Here is a 21371-nt window from a genome sequence, read left to right as displayed (position 1 = left end):
GCCTCCGCTCTGGCCATGCCCGTGACAGTATCTATACCAGTAAAAAGACCATGGAGTGGGGCAGGGTTGGGCTGGAGAAAAGGTATAGGTGAGATATAAGACTGGGTTAGAAATGTACAGAACAACATCGTCGTCGAAAAAACTTGGTTTGTGGTAAGTATATGCAACAGGGATGCCTGTGACACTTGTTATTCTTGATCATAATGGCTAAGGATTCCATCATTTACAGTATTTATTTATTTCAGGTATTTATATAGCGCCATCAATTTACACAGCGCTTTACATATACATTGTACATTCACATCAGTCCCTACCCTCAAAGAACTTACAATCTAAGGTCCCTAACTCACATTCACACATACTAGGGTCAATTTAGACTGTATCTAATTAAAATACCAACATGTCTTTGGAGTGTGGGAGGAAAGCAGAGTACCCAGAGGGAACCCACGCAAGCACAGGGAGAACATGCAAGCTCCAGGCAGCTAGTGTCATGGTTGGGATTCAAACCAGAGACCCTTTTTTGCTGCTAGGCGAAAGTGCTATCCACTACACCACTGTGCCACAGCAGGGAGAGAGCAAGAGTGCACCCCTGTCTTGTTCCTTGCCTTGTGAGGAAGGGATGTGATTAGAACCCTTATGCCCTGTACACACGGTCGGACATTGATCGGACATTCCGACAACAAAATCCATGGATTTTTTCCGACGGATGTTGGCTCAAACTTGTCTTGCATACACACGGTCACACAAAGTTGTCGGAAAATCCGATCGTTCTGAACACAGTGACGTAAAACACGTACGTCGGGACTATAAACGGTGCAGTAGCCAATAGCTTTCGTCTCCGAATTTATTCTGAGCATGTGTGGCACTTTGTGCGTCGGATTTGTGTACACACGATTGGAATTTCCGACAACGGATCTTGTTGTCGGAAAATTTTATAGCAAGCTTTCAAACTTTGTGTGTCGGAAATTCCGATGGAAAATGTGTGATGGAGCCCACACACACGGTCGGATTTTCGACAACAAGGTCCTATCACACATTTTCCGTCGGAAAATCCGACCATGTGTACAGGGCATTAGTATTTATTATAGGGTTGCAGGGACTCATTTAAACAGGAGATACAGGCTTAGTGTTGAGGGCCCATACTACACTTTGGTAACAAGTAGGTTAAGTAGGCTACAGTATCAAAAGCATTTCTAATATCAAGAGATAAGAGGAAATTTGGAACTTTACTACAATGGACAGTGTTCTCCAGATGTAGTATTTGTCTAATATTGTCACTAGCTTGTCAAGTGGGGATAGAGCCGATTTGGTCTTTGAGTATTGTGGCAAGAATTATAGCTAGCAATATAATATCAAGATCTAAACTGGAGATTGGTCTGTAGTTATGCCATCTGTGTGAGGTTTTGGTATCAAAGATTATTGCTGACAATAGTTTCTGTTTGAAATTTATGGCTATATGGAATGCTATTCAATGCTTTGATCAAGAGTGGGGAAAGTTGGTCAGCAAAGGTTTTTCAATATCTTGTAGTAAAGCAATCAGGGCCATGGTTTTTACTAGATTTTAGATGAATGGTTCAGATGGTTTAGTCTAGCAGGTCTCTCAAGGTATAAGAGAGGGAGGAAAGTGATATACTGTATTTTTAAAGAGATCATCTGCTTGAGCAGTCAAAAAGGTGTTAATGCCAAAATACATATTTGAAAATTGGGAGCCGAAATTTTGTAAAATTTTGAGTCAGGAATTCTCCTAAGTCTATGGGAAAAAAGTGTATCTTGCTTACTACCTTTTACATTAAATGTGTTTTTTAACCATTCTGAGCTGTTTTTAAGCTGCATTAAAGTGCAAAGCTCTTTATTCTTGTATGATCACATAGGAAAGCTATGTTTCCTTCTTAAGATATGCCCAGAGGAAGGGTCCCTGCGTGGTGTCGAACTGTTGCTTTTCTATATGATCATACAAATATGAAGAGCTTTGCCCTTTGAAACAAGCTTGTCTTTGTGCTGGTGACATATTTCATCTATGTTGTACACTATGACTTGACGGGAGTTGTTGCAGCACCCTTTGATTCACATGGTCATTTCCAGTATAGTCTGCGAGAGGATTATACCACATATCAAAACATGAAACATGGTAACATAAAGTGGAATTAATCATGCTAGCAACAACCAAGTAACAACAGTTAGTAGAACACAGAAGATCTATAGCGCAGGGGGTTGCCCTTCTGTCCACCATGGAAAACTAAACAACCTGATCTCAGTAAAGTCAGAAGAGGGTTCAAGAGAGGTACTAGAAGTGAACATGGAAATACTGTACCTAATAATATATATAGACCAAAACCTGACCTCCCATAATACTATCAGTGGGAGAGTATGGGAGGATTGGAATGGCATGGCTTCTTGGAGAACAGTTCATATATAAAAAAGAACAGCAGAGAATATTGTATTTTTCAGGAGCAGTGATTTTAATAATGCTTAAAGTGAAACAATAAAAGTGTAATATTCCTTTAAATTTCGTACCTGGGGGGTGTCTATAGTATGCCTGTAAAGGGGCACATGTTTCCCGTGTTTAGAACAGTCTGACAGCAAAATGACATTTCAAAGGAAAAAAAGTCATTTAAAACTACTCGCAGCTATTAATGAATTGTCGGTCCGACAATACACATAAAAGTTCATTGATAAAAACGGCATGGGATTTCTTCAGGTCTGGTATGGTTTTAAGGGGAACCCCGCGCCAAAAAATTTTAAAAAATGGAGTGGGGTCCCCCCAAAAATCCATACCAGACCCTTATCCGAGCATGCAACCTGGCAGTCCGCAGGAAAAGAGGGGGGACAAGAGAGCACCCCCCTCCTGAACCGTACCAGGCCACATGCCCTCAACATTAGGAGGGTGCTTTGGGGTCCCCCCAAAGCACCTTGTCCCCATGTTGATGGGGACAAGGGCCTCATCCCCACAACCCTTGCCCGGTGGTTGTGGGGGTCTGCAGGCGGGGGGCTTATCGGAATCTGGAAGCGCCCTTTAACAAGGGGACCCCCAGATCCAGCCCCCCCTGTGTGAAATGGTAAGGGGGTACAAATGGTAAGGGGGCGGGGTCATCCAGTTACGTAACGGGTGACCCTGCCCCCCTCTGATGTCACGGGAAACCCATAGGGAAGTTTCCGTCAAGTCCCCATGCGTCAGAGGGGGGCGGGGTCTCCAGGTAGCCCTGCCCTCTGTTATTTAAGAAGTTTCAGAAGACGAGAAGCATCACACAGCGGGAGCCTCCCATCATAGATGCCGGACGAGAACACTGGAGCAAGAGGCAGAACCAGAGGAAGAAGAAGATGGAGAAAGAAACCGAAGGAAGATAGAAGAAAGAAGATGGAAAGAAGAAGACTTTAAATAAAGGAATTGTTACAAACTGCCTCTTGTCATTGTTAACATTTTTTACACTTTTTTTGTGAAATGGTAGGGGTACTTTTGTACCCCCTTACCATTTCACACAGGGGGGACGGGATCTGGGGGTCCCCTTGTTAAAGGGGGCTTCCAGATTCTGGTAAGCCCCCCGCCCACAGGCCCCCACAACCACCGGGCAAGGGTTGTGGGGATGAGACCCTTGTCCCCATCAACATAGGGACAAGGTGCTTTGGGGGACCCCAAAGCACCCTCCTAATGTTGAGGGCATGTGGCCTGGTACGGTTCAGGAGGGGGGCTGCTCTCTCATCCCCCCCTCTTTTCCTGCGGCCTGCCAGGTTGCATGCTCGGATAAGGTTCTGGTATGGATTTTTGGGGGGACCCCACACCATTTTTTTAAAAAATTTTGGTGTGGGGTTCCCTATAAAATCCATACCAGACCTGATGGGTCTGGTATGGATTTTGAGGGGGACCCCCACGCCAGGTATGAAATTTAAAGGAATAATAACTTTTATTGTTTCACTTTAAGAATTATTAAAATCACTGCTCCCGAAAAAACGGCCGTTTTTAAAACTTTTTTTTGCATTGATCCATGTCCCCTGGGGCAGGACCCAGGTCCCCAAACACTTTTTATGACAATACCATGCATTTAAACCTTTAAAATTAGCACTTTTGATTTCTCCCATAGACTTTTAAAGGGTGTTCCGTGGCTTTCGAATTTGCAACGAACACCCCAAATTGTTCGCTGCTCGGCGAACTGGCGAACAGCCGATGTTCGAGTCGAACATGAGTTTGACTCAAAGTCGAAGCTCGTCCCTAAGGCCCACTACACTATTATGGAATTCAATGATTATCTGTATGATATTCCACTCCCAAAGTTATCAGAGCAACAGATTTATTTCCTGCATGCTCCTTTAATGATGGAGGAAATAGGAAAGGCTATCTAATCCTTTGCTAGAAACAAAATGCCAGGCTTGGATGGATTCCCCATAGAATGGTATATGTCAGTTAGAGAATAACTGATTCCACACTTACTTTGAGTATTTAATTGTGCATTGTAGACAGGACAATTGCCAATTTCTATGTCAGAAGCACTGATTGTGCTTATCCCCAAACCCCATAAGGATCATCTTTACTGTGTATCTTACCGGACGATTTCACTAATCAACTCAGATGTAATGATTTTGGTTAAAGATTGAACACTGTTATTACTTCTATTATCGGAGCGGATCATTTATCCCTGGGCGTGCTATCTCATATAATCTGCGTAGACTCTTCATTAACATGCAAGCCAATCATGAATCTATGGGCCCCAGCACTATTTTAGCTCTGGACGCACATAAGTCTTTTGATTCGGTCGAATGGCCATACTTGCTAGAAGTTTTGCAAAATTCGGCTTTGGGGCCACATTTATTGGATGGTTTCAACTATTGTATAACAAGCCTAGGGCGAAAATACGAGTGAATACAGTCATACTTGAATCCTTTCTGATTAGGACTAGACAGGGGTGTCCCCTATGGCCACTGCTATAGACACTAGCGATAGAACCTCTTGCGGCACTTATAAGGTCTAATGCAGCGGTTGGGGGACTGGTGATTGGGGGCTTCGAGGAGAAGATGTTTATTAAATGCGGACGACAGGATTAAATACCTAGCAGACCTTCGGGCGTCTCTTCCCACTTTACTGAATATCATCCAAGAATATGGCCGGTTTTCCTGGTTTCCAGGTAAATTGGAACAAATCCCAGTTTCGGAGGCCATGGAATGCCCAGATGGCACTAAACCCCCCCAAATGACCCCATTTTGGAAAGTAGACACCCCAAGCTATTTCCTGAGAGGCATGGTGAGTATTTTGCAGCTCTCATTTGTTTTTGAAAATGAAGAAAGACAAGAAAAACACTTTTTTTTCTTTTTTCAATTTTCAAAACTTTGTGACAAAAAGTGAGGTCTGCAAAATACTCACTATACCTCTCAGCAAATAGCTTGGGGTGTCTACTTTCCAAAATAGGGTCATTTGGGGGAGTTTGTGCCACCTGGGTATTCCATGGCCTCCAAAACTGTGATAGGCAGTGAAGAGTGAAATCAAAAATTTACGCACTTAGAAAGCCTGAAGGTGGTGCTTGGTTTTCGGGGTCCGTACGCGGCTAGGCTCCCAAAAAGTCTCACACATGTGGTATCCCCGTACTCAGGAGAAGCAACAGAATGTATTTTGGGGTGTAATTTCACATATTCCTATGGCATGTTTGAGCAATATATAATTTAGTGACAACTTTGTGCAAAAAAAAAAAAAAAATGTGTCTTTTTCCCGCAACTTGTGTCACAATATAAAATATTCCATGGACTCAACATGCCTCTCAGCAAATAGCTTGGGGTGTCTACTTTCCAAAATGGGGTCATTTGGGGGGGTTTTGAACTGTCCTGGCATTTTATGCACAACATTTAGAAGCTTATGTCACACACCACCCACTCTTCTAACCACTTGAAGACAAAGCCCTTTCTGACACTTTTTGTTTACATGAAAAAATTATTTTTTTTGCAAGAAAATTACTTTGAACCCCCAAACATTATATATTTTTTTAAAGCAAATGCCCTACAGATTAAAATAGTGGGTGTTTAATTTTTTTTTTTCACACAGTATTTGCGCAGCGATTTTTCAAACGCATTTTTTGAGGAAAAAACACACTTTTTTAAATTTTAATGCACTAAAACACACTATAATGCCCAAATGTTTGATGAAATAAAAAAGATGATCTTAGGCCGAGTACATGGATACCAAACATGACACGCTTTAAAATTGCGCACAAACATGCAGTGGCAACAAAATAAATACATTTTTAAAAGCCTTTAAAAGCCTTTACAGGTTACCACTTTAGATTTACAGAGGAGGTCTACTGCTAAAATTACTGCCCTCGATCTGACATTCGTGGTGATACCTCACATGCATGGTGCAATTGCTGTTTACATTTGACGCCAGACCGACGCTTGCGTTCACCTTAGAGCGAGAGCAGGGGAGGGGGGGGCAGGGGTGCTTTTTTTTTTTTTTCCTTTATTTTTTTTTTTTTTGCTTTTTTATCTTATTTTTAAACTGTTCCTTTCATTTTTTTTTAAATCATTTTTATTGTTATCTCAGGGAATGTAAATATCCCCTATGATAGCAATAGGTAGTGGCAGGTACTCTTTTTTGAAAAAATTGGGGTCTATTAGACCTTAGATCTCTCCTCTGCCCTCAAAGCATCTGACCACACCAAGATCGGTGTGATAAAATGCTTTCCCAATTTCCCAATGGCGCTGTTTACACCTGGCGAGTCATGAAATGCTCGTAGCTTCTGGTTTCTTAGGCTATAGAGATGTTTGGAGCCACTCTGGTCTCTGATCAGCTCTATGGTCAGCTGGCTGAATCACTGGCTGCATTCTCAGGTTCCCTGTTGAGACAGGAGAGCCAGAGAAAAACACGAAGACGGTGGGGGGGGGGCATTCCCTCCCACTGCTTGTAAAAGCAGTCTAGAGGCTAATTAGCTGCTAAGATTGCTTTCACGTGAAAGCCGACCGCTGGCTGAAAAGAATGATACCAAGATGATACCTAACCCTGCAGGCATCATTCTGGTATAACCACTCAAAGTCGTGAATTGCATACCTGAAGACAAAAAAATGGTTAACAATAAAACACAGTAAACGGTAAAGTATAAAAAATTGCATACCTGAAAAGTAAACATGATAAAACATAATAACAATAAAACATTGCAGAATAGAATACAGTAGAAAAGAGCAGAACAATAGAGAGAGAATAGAGAGAGAGAGAGAACAATAAATCGACAACTATTTTTTTTTATTTTATATTTTTTTGTGTTTTTTTTTTTTTTTTTTACACTTTTTTTTGTAACTAACTTTTATAACTGTAACCGGTTCCAGGTTCGGGTCTCTCAAAATGCGATGCAATCTTGGGAGACCCTGTGAAAGTGTGCCTAGTCTGTGCAATGCTGTACCCTACGCTAATACTCAACTAGTGTATGGTAGCGTTCAAAACATTCACCAATGCAAAGACCAGGATTGTCAGGACAGGAGGGACAATAATAGCGGGTGTCACGCCTATATCCGCGCTTGCTGCAGACACGACATCTTTTTTGGGGGGGGTTCGTTGGGTAGGGGTACTCGGGAGGACATAAAAATGCCTCTCATGCAGCCGACTGCATTTGGTTGGGGATGTGAATGGGGGAAGTACGGGTGCTGCAGACGTGGTGGGTTCCCAATTAGGATTGGCGAATGCAGCAGGAAGGGCACTATGGGCACGATGGGCCTGTGTTCGTCTTCTTGGTGGCAGCGGGACACTACTTGTGCTTGCCAGCTTGAACTGAACTTATGGGACTCGCCACGTCACCAAGTGTTACTGCAGTGCTGGTTTGACTATGACCGGGGTGTACTAGGCCGCTGGTGCTTGCCAGTTCACCAAAACGCTACCAAAAAAACTGTTAGCGATCGCAGGGATCAGGCCTGACTCTGCGAACGCTGCAGTTATGTGTTTAGTGTTTTGTAAGTGACAGTGATCGATCGATACTGCACTTGGGTGGGCTGGGCTGGGCCGGGTGGTGGGGCAAAACGCAGGTGCTAGCAGGTATCTGGGCTGATCCCGCTAACACTGCATTTTTGGGAACCCTAAACTGCTGGGAACGCTAGTATAGATCTGATCGGATCAGATATTGATCTGTTCAGATACTATACCACTAATGCCCCGTACACACGGTCGGATTTTCCGACGGAAAATGTGTGATAGGACCTTGTTGTCGGAAATTCCAACCATGTGTAGGCTCCATCACACATTTTCCATCGGATTTTCCGACACATAAAGTTTGAGAGCAGGCTAAAAAATTTTCCGACAACAAAATCCGTTGTCGGAAATTCTGATCGTGTGTACACAAATCCGACGGACAAAGTGCCACGCATGCTCAGAATAAATAAAGAGATGAAAGCTATTTGCCACTGCCCCGTTTATAGTCCCGACGTACGTGTTTTACGTCACCGCGTTTAGAATGATCGGATTTTCCGACAACTTTGTGTGACCGTGTGTATGCAAGACAAGTATAAGCCAACATCCGTCGGAAAAAATCCTAGGATTTTGTTGTCGGAATGTCCGAACAAAGTCCGACCATGTGTACGGGGCATAAGGGAGGTGTACGGTGCGTGCGTGGGTGTTAGCGGTACTGGCGCTAACCTGACACTGCTTGGGGCTAGTGCTTGCCAGTTCACCAAAACGCTACCAAAAAAACTGTTAGCGATCGCAGGGATCAGGCCTGACTCTGCGAACGCTGCAGTTATGCGTTCAGTGTTTTGTAAGTGACAGTGATCGATCGATACTGCACTTGGGTGGGCTTGGCCAGGCAAAGGGGCAAAACGCAGGTTCTAGCAGGTATCTGGGCTGTTCCCGCTAACACTGCATTTTTGGGAACCCTAAACTGCTGGGGACGCTAGTATAGATCTGATCGGATCAGATATCGATCCGTTCAGATACTATACCACTAAGGGAGGCATATGCTGCGTGCGTGGGTGTTAGAGGTACTGGCGCTAATCTGACGTTGCCTGGGGCGACGCATATCACCGCCGGGCGATCAGGGGGCTAAACCTTTATTAGGTAATAAATGGCGGGTGCCCTGACACTATAAAAAATAAACGAACTAACCAGCGTCACCCATAACGGGTATATGGTGATCACTGGTGAAAGGGTTAACTAGGGGGCAATCAAGGGGTTAAAACATTTATTAGATAGTATATGGGGGTCCCTGTCGCTATAAATGCTGACGGCGAACCTAAATATTTAACTCCCTAACTAGCGTCACCAGTGACACTAATACGGCGATCAGAAAAATGATTGCTTAGTGACACTGGTGACGGGGGGTGATCAAGGGGTTAAAACTTTATTAGGGGGGGTTAGGGTGGTACCCTAGACCTAAAGGGGGCTAATACTAACTGCCCTACCACACTAACTGTCACAAACTGACAACATGCAGTAATCAGAAAAAAAAAAACTGCTTGGTGTCAGTGTGACGGGGGGGGGGGGAAGGGGTGATTGTGGGGTGATCGGGGGGAGGATCGGGGGTGTAATGTGTGCCTGGCATGTTCTACTGTGTGTGTGTGTGTTGTGCACTCACAGTGAAGTCTTCTCTCCTCGGCGCCGGAACGGAAAATACAGAGCCGAGGAGAGATGACATAATTTCCTTTGCTGCTGTTTAGCATACAGCAGCAGAGGAAGAATCCGATTGGCTGGGAGCGATCGCGAGGGGGGGGCCACGAATGGATGGTCTCCCCCTCGCCTCTCATCGCTCCCAGACACAAGCCGACCGCTTCGGGGACTGGGGGGGGTCTGATCGGACCCCCCCGCCCGCAGGAGGCAGATCACGTACAGGTACGTGATTCTGCCTGCCCGTGCCATTCTCCCGACGTACATCGGCGTGAGGCGGTCGGCAAGTGGTTAAGGAGATATTCCCTGTATTAGCATGTGCCAACATCATCGGTACATGCGCACTGAAGCAATGGCTCGGTTGTGCCGTTGCTTCAGCTGGCACGCTGTTACCGGTGGCTCTCATGCACATGCGTCATCGCGGCTCCAGCCAATCACAGCGCCGGAGCCTGTGATACCCAAAAATAACTCCGGGAGCGATGTCGCCGGCTGGAGCAGTGTACAGGGACCGCTGCGGGGGCTTCAATCTAAGGTGAGTATTTCATAATGAACTAGTATGCTATGCATACTAGCTCATTATGCCTTTGTCTTGCAGGTTTTACATTTTTTTTCTTTGTTTAGTGGGTTTACAACCACTTTAAGCTTAAGGCTGCATTCACACCTGAGCGTTTTCAGCTCGTAAAATGCTCATCTCAAAAGTTACAAACCGTCCCTCAAGCAAAATCCCATTCATTTCATGGCACCTGTTCAATTATGAGTGTTTTGTTGCCTGAAGCAAAATGCTTGAAGCTCAAAAAAGTACATGAGCTTTTTTTTGGGGGGGGGGGGGGGGGCGCAGATTACAAGAGTTTTTGGCCTCATAGACTTCAAAAAAAACGCCTGACTTGAGCAGAAAAATGCTCATAAAACACTCAGACGCTTGTAAAATGCCTGTAAGAATGCTAAAATAGCATCTCTCCACCCCTAATTTCCTCTCCCTCTCCTCCCCCTAGTGCTTAAGTGTTGTAAAGACAGGAGTTTTTTTTTATCTTAATGCATTCTATGCATTAAGATAAAAAGCCTTCTGTGTGCTGCAAAAAAAGCTAAAAAAAATTCCTGAAAACAATACTCTCAGGCATGAATGCAGCCTTTAAAAGGAAGTAAACCCTGATGGGTTTTACTTCCTCTTTTGATCCCTGCAAGGCCTGCAAATGAAAAGCATAATGGGCTAGTATGCATCACATACTAGCCCATTATAAGACACTTACCTGCAAATGAAGCCCGCGCTGTCCCCTGAGCAGGCCGCAACCATCTTTGCCCCTCTTCCTTCCGGGGCCACGGACTCCGGCTCTGTGACTGGAGTCGTGTGATGTCACTCACGGCACACGCTGGGGGAATAAACGGCACGGTGATCCATTTCTTCACAGCGCATGTGCTGATTACGACATCGGTGCACTACAAGTGAAATATCTCCTAAACGGCACACGCTTAGGAGATATTTCCACTACCTATAGGTAAGCCTTATCCTAGGCTTACCTATAGGTAAAAATCAACAAAAAGGGGTTTACAACCACTTTAAGACTAGATGTTCTTCTGTCTGAACCACTGCATGTCCTGCTCTGTATTGCTCATGTAGAGATAAAAGGTGCCATGATATTTTGGAGGACAGAGAAACAGTGTTGCTAGCAGCAGCAAATGTTTATTGCAGCAAATGTTCATGGCATGTCTTTATCAATTTATATAATATCTAATATGAAATATTAAAGCGAGTTGATTACAGACACAGGTCTTTTCCTAGAGCATAATTTCTTGCCCTTATGTGATGCAACTGCAGAGGCAGCCTTGGATTTATTTCCAATATTTTAACTATTTCTAAGTATATCCCTCTGGGCGATGCATTTTAGTTTCTGTTTTTGTATTTTCGTTTATTATTATGTGATAAAAATACATTATATTTGTTTATCCTCCTGGGTTAGTGTACCATTTTACAGAGATTTTGTGTTCTTAAATTTCACAGTATCAACACTGTCACAACATGCACCCAAGTTCTCTGAGTCACTCAGCCTACTAATAGACAGACTGTACCAAAAGAAAACAGTAGTTAGTGGCTTTTAAGCTCTAACTACTGAAAAATCTGATGCTGCACTGTTTTACTGCTTTTAAGTCCACTCCTGTTTTTGTAGATGGCCTAAACCAGTGTTTCTCATCCTTTTTTCAGTCGAGGCACCCTTTAAAATTATATACAATCTCAAGACACCCTTTAAAATATGGACAATCTCGAGGCACCCCATTCTAAAATGTAAAAAATTATTCTAATAGATTTACATAATGCAGCAACATCCACACTTAGGACACCCAATGTTAGAGGTGATTTATTCTTCTAAAACAAATACATGTTTTCACACTGGTACTGTCTAGTAATCCAATGTTTCTCTTCTCCCTCAATTTCTCTCTATCAGTCAGCTAATGTCACCCCAGTGCTGAGGGAGTGGGGCAGGGGAGAGTCGAACAAGGATGCTGTGGAGACAACAGACATCCTCCTAATTAACTGATGATGTCACTGGTTGTTAGGATGCCAGTGTCTAGAAAGTCATAATGATGCAAAATGAAAACCAGTGGCTTTGTGTAACTAAAAGGCAGGCTTGATTCACCTGCTGGCTTGTATCCCTTTTTTGATAAATTTATAGGCATTTTGCCAAGGCACCTCTGAAGAAACCTTAAAGCACCCCTGGCTACCCTGGTTGAAAATGGCTGGACTAAACTGTTTCTGGAAAAATACTTTTCAATAAAAAGGGGAAGCATAATGTAAGTAATATTATGATATACCTTACTAGTAAGAACATGGATACTCTTCTGGCCACAGCCATGATGTGAATCTAAGTGTTTAGTCAGTTTATTTTATCACATTATCTTCGATTCAAACAGTTGTTCTATCTTGGCACAAGTCCTTAAGCAATAATGAATTTTTATTGTATATTTCTATGTATCCATTTACAGTCTCATTCAGACTTTGTCATGCTTTTTAACATAGAGGAACACTTAAAATAACTTTCAGGTCTCAGGGAACCTCTGCTAATAATTTTTATTTCTACGGGTCATGATACATTAACACGAACAGTAATGCCGCGTACACATGAGCGGACTTTTCGACCGGACTGGTCCGACGGACCGAGTCTGGCGGACAATCCGATCGTGTGTGGGCTTCAGCGGACTTTTCCAGTCGAAAATCTGACAGAGTTTAGATTTGAAACATGCTTCAAATCTTTACGTCGTAACTCCGCCGGACCAAGTTCCTATCGAGAAATCCGCTCGTCTGTATGCTAGTCCAACGGACAAAAAATTACGCATGCTCAGAAGCAAGTACGAAATGGAAGCGCTCGGTCTGGTAAAACTAGTGTTCGTATTGTAGGTAGCACATTCCTCACGCTGCAAATTCTGTGATCGTTGAATGCAGCGCATTAATTGTCTTCTTTATAATTCTAGAAGAACGAAGTTGTTTTACTGTTCATATTCACACAGAGTTCTCACAAACTTATTTCTGGATTATTTCTCTTGATCTCATGAATGATATTGTATTTTTTAAAAGCCATATCTCCATACTAATGTTTACACAATTGTTTTTTGGAGTCATCTTTTATTATTTTTTATTTCATCAAGGTCTTTTTTTAGGATTGTTACAAAATTATTTTCTATTTATCTCCATATATCTATTTTTTTTTTGGTGTAAAGTTACCACAAAGAACTTTTTTTTTATATTTTTTGCTTTTTTTATTTTTTTGGTGTAAAGTTACCACAAGAACATTATATAATTTTTTGTTTTTGGAACCTCAAGGAGGTTGTTGTCCCTTGTTAATTTGACATTGTCTATAAAAAATTGATGTTAATAAAAACACATAGGCAAGTATTTTCATAAAATAAAATATCCATTTACTACGTTTAACAAAATAAAGATGAAGTCAACGCTGGAGAAACTTTTCGAATTTGTGTAGACTTTTGGCCCCAGGGCACACATCAAGTCTGTGGAAAAGAAAATTGGGATCTTGAGGAGTCCATATAATAGGGAGCACAATCTGGTTCAGGAATCCCAGAGATCAAGAGCAGCAGCAGATGACATATATCCCCAGGCTGTGGTACTACACCAGCCTGCGTCTTCTGTCAGACCAGACTGAAGCCAGGTCATCACTTTCTTCTCTTCGTTCCAGCCTTCCCTCCACGCTGCTCTGCACCCTTCCCTGCAGCCTTCCCTGCAGCCTTCCTTGTAGGCTGTGGCTCTGGTGGTTGACTTGTGGCAGGAGGAGGAGGAGGGGCTTGCTCATTTATTTGGTTGTTGACAGTTAACTCGCCCTTCAGCCCCTTGTGAAGGACATCAGAAAAAAGTTTTTCACACAGGAGGCGTTGGCCCTTCTCCATTTTGAGCAACCTGCTGGCTATATAGGAGCCATAGGCCTCTTCAGCTTCGGGGGGGCTCTTGAGGAAATTTGTAGCTTCTCTCATGAGGCGCAGTGATGCCTCCTCTGTCACCGTCCCCTTTCTGGGCCTATTTGTATGAAGGCGGAGGGGAGGAACCTGCGATTGTGTGAGGCTCCTACTGGGCTCGGCCATCTCCTGGCTGACACTTACCCCTGCCTCCTTCTGGATGACACTGGGCCCAGCCTCCTTCTGGATGACACTGGGCCCAGCCTCCTCCTGAATGACACTGGGCCCGGCCTCCTCCTGCCTGCCACTTTCCACACCTTACTCCTGGCTGCCCTCATCCTGTGTATAAAAAAGGGACATTTTAGTTTTTGGTTCATCAATGACACACAATTTTCAGCTCATGACTTGCAAATTCAATGTTAATACATATAAAAGAGTATAAATCTGACACCAGCATTTTTTTAAAGCTGGTGACAAACATTTTTGGCCACTACTGTCAATTGATATCTATACATAATTTTTTTGAAAAAAATCCTTTAATAGGTAATCAATTATAACATCTAGTTAACATCATTAATATTAGGACACTAAATATGTCTAAAAAAATATACCTGGCTCCAGATGGTCACATCCGGTTCTTCCAGGATGGAAGGTCCAGCTTGGTCCTCATCAGCCTCTGCTGGGGTGGAGGGAAGGGTGGAGGGAAGGGTGCAGGGAAGGGTGGAGGGAAGGGTTGAAAGTGATGCCCTGACTTCAGTCTGGTCATCAAGAAAACGTAGTTTATCGTACCACAGCCTGGGTACATATACATCATCTGCTGATGCTCCTGATCTCAGGGAAATCTGGATCTTGTTATGCTCCCTCCTATACATATTTCACAAGATCCCAATTTTATTTTCCACAAACTTAAAGGTTTCTTCTGGGATAAAAGTCTGCACAAATGAGACAAGTTTCTCCAGCGCTGACTTCCTTATTGTTTTAATATAATATGCAGGGTGTTTAACCTCCCATAGATTCCTCATCTCCCTGTACTTCTCAATAAATTGAGTCAGAAATTCAGGGTCCTTAAACTTAGCATTCATGTTTTCTGTCAAAGATAATACACAAGACAAAAACACTAATGTTAGGCTAAACTCTCATAATCTTATCCCAACATAGGCCTCAATCTTTAAGCAGTATAGGCTGCTACAAAGTTATTAAAATTTACCTTAGTTTTGGACGCTCGCAACTTCAATTCCTCTATCCTCGTAGAACGTACGTACGACACATGCGTGATAGCTTTGTATACACACTGCGCATGCGTGAAACTCCGCCTGCGTTGCCCCCGCCCCTGACGTTCTTTTTTAACGAATATTCTCCGCCCCTTCTCTCTACGGTGCGTAGTAGGAGCAACAATGGAGGAGACACAGCAGGTGTGTACTAATTCCTCAAGTAACGAGGAAAGCCCGGAGCCCGAAATGTTCCGATCTGGGAAGAGGAGATTTAAGGCCTCCAATATGGCCTTTGAAGAGATGGTGGAGATGGTAGCAATTTTGAAAAAAAAGATTACGATGGGAAGCATGGACTGTACGCCCAGCCTAATTTAAGAAAGGCAAAAATAATGGCGAAAGTGGTGAAGACCTTGCATCATCATTTTGGTGTACGGCATTCTAAAGATCAGCTGATGAAACGATGGTCCAACCTCAAACTCAGGGAGCCGGATCAGTACAGACGAATCCAGAAAGTGCTGAAAAAAAGTACTTGTCGTGTGGTCATATTCTGATTATTACCTTGCATACTGCTCCATGTGCTTTTCTTTACTGTACAAGTTTAACGCGTTAAACATTCATAGGAAACATCATTCGTAGTAAACATTTAAAAAATATATACGATATATTTAGTTGATACAGGGTTAAACAACATTTTGATCTTGGTAGTTTGTCTTTGTGACAGACCTAGCCGGGAGAGAGACTTTTGGAGGGGACTGTATGCTAGCCTCTTGCCGATCGATCGTGGGCCTTTGCATTTGAGGGAACGGTGCTCTTTGTGAGCTGTATGCCTGGGGACCCTTGAGGTGGTATTACTGTGGATTCGGGTCCTGGTCCCCCAGGACACACAGACTCTGGGGACCCTGAATTTGCCATATTGGAATAGTGACTGATTCATACCGTTGGGACTCCTACTGTTAAATGCTAATGTAATCAATTCCAGCTACCTGTCTGTTGTCTGCTAAAATGTGTATTGTAAATAAGTCTCTAGTATGGGATCTAAGAATCATTAGATCCCATTGTTGTTTGTGTTTAATTAACTCTGCTATTGTGATAATGTTGATTGGATTTTCTGAACTACAAGACGGCCAGTCTAAGCCTAAAGGTCATGTCTGAGTCATCTAGGCTGTCTAAAGGGATTAGTTAATTAGCTCATGTTAATTAGGTTAATTAGATTACAGCTGTATTGTTAGAGTAATATGAGTTGGAGGTATGCACCTCCACTTTTAGTGTATAAAAGAGCCTGTATATTGCAATAAAAGAGATTCCTGGTTGAACTTACATACAACCTGCCTGGTGTTTGTTCTGAGCTATCACAACTGGGTTAGAACGGCACATAGCTGAAGTTCTAATCCCGGAGCATTGGATGACCGAACCATCAGACGTTGCAATCTGATTCAATAGCTGCAGAGGAGTGTCGGGAGAGTGGAACTGAGCGAGCAAGGAGCTTGTTACATTGGTTGGCAGCCGTGAGATTTGCTCTCCAGTTACTGGGACACTCCAAACCAGCCTGCAGGAGAGCCACACTGAAAGACTTACTTGAGAGCCGTGGAGGGAATGGTGGGATTGTGCTTCCTTGCCGTGAACACATCCAAACCATCACCTGGATCCAAGGTCCAGATAGCAGGAGAGGAGAGGTACAGATACCAGCCACCATGGAAGAGGAATTCAGAAGAAGGTTGCGAGAGATGCAGATACAGCACAGAGGACCAGTATCAGAGCAGGTCCTGCTGAAATGGTTTGATCTTATCCGCTAGGAAATCTGGAAGGAAGCGCTAGCCCATGAGCAGCGACACCAGGGAAAAGTTCTCCCCTCCATCCATGTAAGGTACTGGTCGCAGTATGAAGTACGATTGCTGTTATTGGGGGAACAGCCAAACCAGGAGTAGACAGCTGAGTTAAGCAGGCTGATCCGGGGAGAAATTCGGTTGGACGAGAGCTACAGAGCCCTCCAGTGGTATGTAGCCCAAGTGTGCCCGTGGAAAGCGGATGACAGCCCCACGGAAGGCTTTGACTACGATGGCATGGGTTTGTTGTACTGGAGGCTGTCCAGGGACCCTGACTTTGGGAGTGATCGGGAGTGGCGTTTGGAGGAAATAATGGAGCACAGAGAGTAAAGATTGAATGTCTCAGAAGTGCACTGGGCACAGGAAGATTTGGAGTTTCTGGCCGTTCAGGAATGGGAGCTGGAGATCGCCTACAAACAGCTGTTAGACTCTGCTCAGCAGCAGGGTGGTGCTCCCTTTGCCTGGGCCTATCACGAAACACCAGTTGACAACTCTGAAATCCTGGCTGAAGAGTTGACAATGTGGCAGAGTAATGGTGTGCTTTGCCAACCTGCACCCGCAGCTATGGAGGCGGAGGTCTTATGGCGGATGCAGCTAGTGCTGACTGACCTTGATGAACCTGTTTCTGCATTGGATGATCTTGGATGGAGGAATGTGCCTGTCCAGCAGAATGCCAGAGAATCGGCAGTGGAAAATCTGAAGATTGCCGTCCTCAAACCTGAAGTGCTGACAATGGGGCGGAGCTCTGCTAACCTCTGCCCAGCACTGATAGCATCTTAGGGGTTTCACGGAGAGGAGATGGTGAACCTTTATCCCCAGACACCAGTTGCAGAGACAGGGGATTTGATAGACTTTTCTGCTGAGGAAGAACAACCTGGTGAGCCTCCAGCAGAAGAAGAGCTGTTATTAGGGCCAAACTTTACTGTGCTCTGCCCAGCACCAACAGAAGTATCTGTGAAGTTACAAGGAACTTCCCCAGCTGAAGCGCTGGCAACCGGACAGAGGGCCCAAGACCTCTACCCCATACCTGTGGCAGTTTCGGAGGCTCAGGGTGAGAAGGTGGCAATCACTTCCCAGCAGCAGATACAGGGGGAGAAGGGAGAGGAGGTGTGTGTTGTCCCTCCCCAACAGTTAGCCGGAGCAGATGGTGTGGGGTTTCCAGCAGAAGGGCTGGCAACAGGGCCGAGTACTGCTGGCCTCTGCCCTCAACTAACAGAGGATGGATTTCCTGTGAAGGTGGATGGGACTTCAGTCTCCACCTGTATACCCCAGGGATGCTGGGCAGCCGGCCCAGATCCCCAACAGCATGACAGAGTGAGCCCAGACACCCTGTCTTCTCTCCAGCGGCAGAAAGGACTACAGGGAGAAGGACCAGTCCAGGCCTCTCCCCAGCGGCAGATATGTTCTCTGAGAGAGGCAGAGGTTGGCTGGGTGAGTAATGCTTTGTTTGGAACAATTTCGTTAGGGTACTGTGTGGGTACAGGCATTAGAGGACTGGAACTACTGACTAACTTCGGAGTCAACCCATCTGGGGTCTCCTCCTGTGTTAGTCTCCTGCCGAAAGGGGAGAAATGTGACAGACCTAGCCGGGAGAGAGACTTTTGGAGGGGACTGTATGCTAGCCTCTTGCCGATCGATCGTGGGCCCTTGCATTTGGGGCAATGGTGCTCTTTGTGACAAAAGTGGGGGAAGATGGTAGTTGCGCTGTGATGAAGGGGGGGGGGGAGCTACAAAGATGACTACAGTGGCTAAGTGAACTAAAAAAGCAGAAATGGGCCAATGCATGAATGGATCCTACATGCTAAAAGAACATGGTGGGGATGCAGTGCAGTGCAACGTAGCTGATCAACATGACTATAATGTTGCAGGCAGACAAAGCCTAATATATAAAGGTAATTGTGAAACAGTGACTGCTTGAATATAGCATAGCAAAAATGCATATACTAACACAAATAGGATGAATAATGACACAATGCAAAAAAAAAAAAAAAAAAATTATATATGTGGGCTAGTGCCCCATTAGCAAAAACGTGCCAAATCCTGGTGAACTACAAGTGACAAATCCCTAGGACAAACATGAATATTAGTTCTATCATCCAGTTCAAAAAACAAAAACTCGTGATGAGAGACACAAAACAATTCCAATCGTGAAGGGAAGGGGGATTTTCAGTGAGGACACCTCCGTGTTTGCAAGCCGCTTACCTTACAGCTGTAAGGTGTACAGCCTTTGTTGCAAATGACCCACAGGTGTAGACGTTCCGTGTATAAGGTAGTGATAATGATGAACATGCCAAGCGAAATATAAAAAATAAAAAGTATACAGCATGTAAAATAACTCTGCGACGACCACAGTGGAGGGGGGGCAAGACACACACGGGGGGAGGTTGCACTCACTTTCATGAAGTGAGTGTGGGCATCAATCCACGAGCGCCGAGCTCGTATGCCCCCAGGGGTATCACCAATCTGGAATCTGTCCCCGTGCCTGGAAACTGGAATATGTCCCCGTGCCTCTCTCCTCAGTGTTCATCAGGTAGAGTAGTGATGTACAGTGTGAGGGGGAAAGAGACGCACATAGCGTGATCCCATATAAAAGGTATATTTATTTAATAAAACAAGTCCAATCAATTTACATTTAAAACAATGCTGCAGTGTGTAGTAACTACGAGCGCCAAGCTCGTCTCCTGTTGTTTGTCTGTGGCAGCGTCCCGTGCTCCAATCCTAATGTATATCGTCACGTCATGTGACTTCTTCAGAGGATAACACGGGATAGAAAGCCAATGCTTATATATAGTCCCCTTGTAATGGGCGCACGGCGGCCATTTTCCCGAAGCCTGCTCTAATGTTACTGGGTGCCCGGCGGCCATTTTTTCAAAGCCCATCAATACAAAGGATAGCACACAGTGCTGTTGCCTGTTGTCAGGATGGCTCTAACAGGTCAGGTTGGAACGAATGTACTTAGCCACAGACCAGATCAGCTAGAACATAATCTCAAACTGGATTTTAGAAACCGAAAAATAAAAACCACAATGCAACGCCCTACCGAGACGCACTATCACATATATGGAATTGTACTGAAAATGCATAACATGTGAGGTATGCGGAAAACACAAAAACGTAAATAAAAATGGATCCGAATAAAAAAAAAAAAAAAAAAAAAAAAAGATACATCGACCACATTTTTATTATATGGGTAGGAGATCGTGATCTCCTAACCTCTTTTTTCCTCAAACTAAACAATAACATCAAAAACATCGTATTAACCTGGCAGATTGAGGAACAGTCCATTTCTTTTCTCGATCTAGAGATCTCACGTACTAACAATCAATACACCACTAAAACATTCTTTAAAAATGTCGATCGCAACAGTTATTTACCTCTAAGTAGTTGCCATCACAGTAACTGGCTATTTAACATCCCTAAAGGCCAGTTAATGCGACTAAGACGCAATTGTACTTTGGAAGAAGACTTTTATATGCAAGCCAGAATGATTGGAGAGAGATTTACCAGCAAAGGATACGATCAAGAGTTTATAAAAGATAAAATAGTAGAAGTCGGACAAATGCAAAGAAAAGAACTGCTTGAAGATAAAACACCCATGTGCCAGCAAGACCAGGTACCCCTGGTGTTTGATTACAACTTTCAACACAAAAAGATTGAAAGCATTATATCTCGCCATTGGCATATTCTAAAATCCGACACTGGTCTAAGAGAGGTACTACCAGATAGACCAAAGTTCATCTATAAAAGAGCACCCACCCTGAGAGATCGGCTAGTGAAAAGCGTGATTGATCCCCCAAAAAAAACAATTTTCTTTCTTTACGGGTAAAGGGTTTTACCCTTGTAAACGCTGTTATGCCTGTACCCGCACCAAACATCCGAATGAAAAAGTTTTCTCTTTTAAATCAAACAGTAATGGCACCCTATATGATGTCAACGAGTTCATCGGGTGCAACACCGAGGGAGCGGTCTATGTATTGGAGTGCAGCTGTGGCCACCAGTATGTGGGCCGCACCAAAAGGCTATTGAGAATCCGTATAAAGGAGCATGTGCAAAACATCCAAAAGGGTTTTGACAAACACAATGTGTCCAGGTATTTCGACAAATACCATAAAAGGGACCCCAGTCATTTGAAATTTTGGGGTATCGTACCCTACGCCAGACCATGGCGTGGGGGACACAAAGTAAGGATTTTGAGTCAACTCGAGTCCAAATGGATTTTTTCCATGGACACCCTTGTGCCGAAGGGACTCAACATCGATTTTGATGTAAATTGTTTCCTTAGTGACTTTTAGGCTTCAATATCCTTCTTAGTGTTCTTCCTCGTTTAGTGGTTTCTTTCCTTTCATCAAGTCAGCCACTCTCTGTTTCTAGTTGCACTAGTTTACT

Source organism: Aquarana catesbeiana, linkage group LG11 (assembly GCF_042186555.1).
Source record: "Aquarana catesbeiana isolate 2022-GZ linkage group LG11, ASM4218655v1, whole genome shotgun sequence".
Classification (NCBI taxonomy): domain Eukaryota; kingdom Metazoa; phylum Chordata; class Amphibia; order Anura; family Ranidae; genus Aquarana; species Aquarana catesbeiana.
Note: the sequence above shows the minus strand (reverse complement) of the source record.